The 2,239-nt window shown below is 38.4% G+C and overlaps 1 non-coding gene across 1 annotated transcript; it reads right to left on the bottom strand.

The window, feature by feature from the left end:
* Window positions 1-1,354: 1,354 nt before the first annotated feature.
* LOC115868238 lies at window positions 1,355-1,518 on the bottom strand. The gene has a single exon (XR_004045498.1). It is a non-coding gene; the product is annotated as a U1 spliceosomal RNA (small nuclear RNA).
* Between the last annotated feature and the right edge of the window lie 721 nt (window positions 1,519-2,239).

Genomic DNA, 2,239 nt, shown 5'->3' on the forward strand with positions numbered 1-2,239 from the left:
AGTGTCTTACTTTGAGTAGGTCCCAGGCATCTATTTTGTCTCTCAGTGTGTGTGCTTCTTTTATTTTATGTGGTAGTATGTACGTGCCCTGCAATAGGGCCCTAAAGTTTGTCCCAATTTCTCATTAACGTCCAAACATCTCACAGGAGATCCGATATTTCCATACGTCTAAGTCAATTTGATCAGGAGAAAAATGAGACTCTCTATTCTTGTAAAGTGCTATAGTCTCAGAAACTTTCCGGGAAAGTTCCACTCTGTCGTGTAGGGTCAGTTTGAATCAGAATTCATTGAATGGCAGAGAGTTTGAGTTTAAGCTCATTTGAGTCATGGTTCTCCTGCTTTATGGGTCAGATCCTCCTGAGGTACCACCCCTCACCTAACAGCATCGCACACTCACTTTCTCACGTACTAGTTCCAACCACAGACTCTTCATGTTCTCCCATCTATAAAGCTCATTCGACCTTAGGATGGGTCATGGTTAATCACTCGACCTCGACATTCTATCCTCTCTCCATGGCTGGCACCATTTTTGTAATTCATATATTAGTTTCATATATGAAACTTCATATATATTAACATTTTGTTGTAAATTGGGTGAAGATTTATATAGCAAATCAGTTTTCCATTCAAATATTCATGTAGATTTTGCTTCAAGTCATTGATTTCTTTTTTTTTTTTTAATTTTTTTCACTGATTTCAATCCCCACAATGTAATATCACTTTGTCCACCCTCTCTCTGTGCTTTGAATTACCATTTTTCCTTCTTTCCTGATCCTTATTGCCCTGGGGAATACACTGCCCTTTTGATCTCACATCACTGATTATTCTAAGGAGTGCACATTTCCATAGAGTTATTGTTCATCATATAGAACTCTCTATTGTTTGACTGAAAATTGAGTCACGGGGATGAGTTTGGTTCCAGATCTAAAGGGTGACATAAGGTATAGAATCAGGGGGTCCCGTCTCTATCTGACAGGTAACCTTGAGCTTTGAAAGATTTTGAGTTTTGTTTCATATTTTTCTCCCACTCTACCCAGGACATTCTAATGACAGTCATTTCAGAGCAGACATTGGTAGAAGCTGGGCACCATTTCGTTTTCTGGTGTCAAGGTTAAGGACACTGAGACCCACATAGTCCACTAGTCTAGAGATACAGTTATATACACACCCATGTCCATTGCAGCCCTACTCACCATAGCAAACAGATAGAACAATTCTAAACGTCCACCACAGGAGAATGGCTAAACAAACTATGCACACATGGAATACCACGCAACATCGATGAATACCAACGGGTCTGTGAACCGCCACGTCACGTGGATGAGCCTGCAGTCCATTTTTTTCTTGTTTTTAATAGGGGAGAGCGCGAACGCAGTCCCCCACTACCACAAATTATGCAATCGAGTTTCCCACATTTGGGGAAATCGCAGGGGTCAGCACAGCCAGAGTGCAATGGGTGAGCCTCGCCTTGGGAAAACCACCTTCATGATCATGGTATCTCCCCTGCCAGGTAAGTATAGAGCCTGCAGTCCATTTTGCTGAGTAAAATAAGTTAATCACAAAAACACAAATATTATATGTGGCCACTGTTATGAAAGTATGGCTTCTTATGTTGATATCTTAGGTCTTATAAGGGAAATTTCAAAAAAAGTTCACGGACCAATTTCAGTATCCTTTAACTCCAGTTGTCCATTTTCTCATTATCCTCATATTCTATTAGTTCATGAACTTTTTGAAGTGCTCTTGTACGTCACTTTTTCATATTTTTGAAGATATTTTCAAAGATATCTTCACAAACTTCCCAATCAAAAGTGGCATTTTCCACCCAAATCCAGTATTTTTTATCTTATTACTCTACTCAAATTTAATTTTTTTCACAGCATTTACACCATCCTAAGCTTTATTAAAGCATTTATTCATTGACTGAGTTTCTTGCTCATTTTCAGTCTCCACTATACCCTTCTACTTCTACAATGTAGGATTCATGGATCCAAGAGAAGTTTGACCATCTGTGTCTTTTTTATCTCCATATCTCTACTGCCGAGAAAAGTTCCGGGATATGTAGTGGGTGCCTAACAAATATTTGTTTAATAAATGACTTAAGTAATGAAAGCCAGCATATGCTCATTTTTAATGACTTTGTTCAAATGTGAAATTTTCATAAAGCTTGTTGAAAGAATATAATGAATAATAGATCTTACAATTCCCTTCAAGAGGAAGTCACTATGTGTAAAGACAT

This window comes from Echinops telfairi, unplaced genomic scaffold (assembly GCF_000313985.2).
Source record: "Echinops telfairi isolate 266 unplaced genomic scaffold, ASM31398v2 ScPeMD7_8;HRSCAF=38, whole genome shotgun sequence".
Lineage (NCBI taxonomy): Eukaryota > Metazoa > Chordata > Mammalia > Afrosoricida > Tenrecidae > Echinops > Echinops telfairi.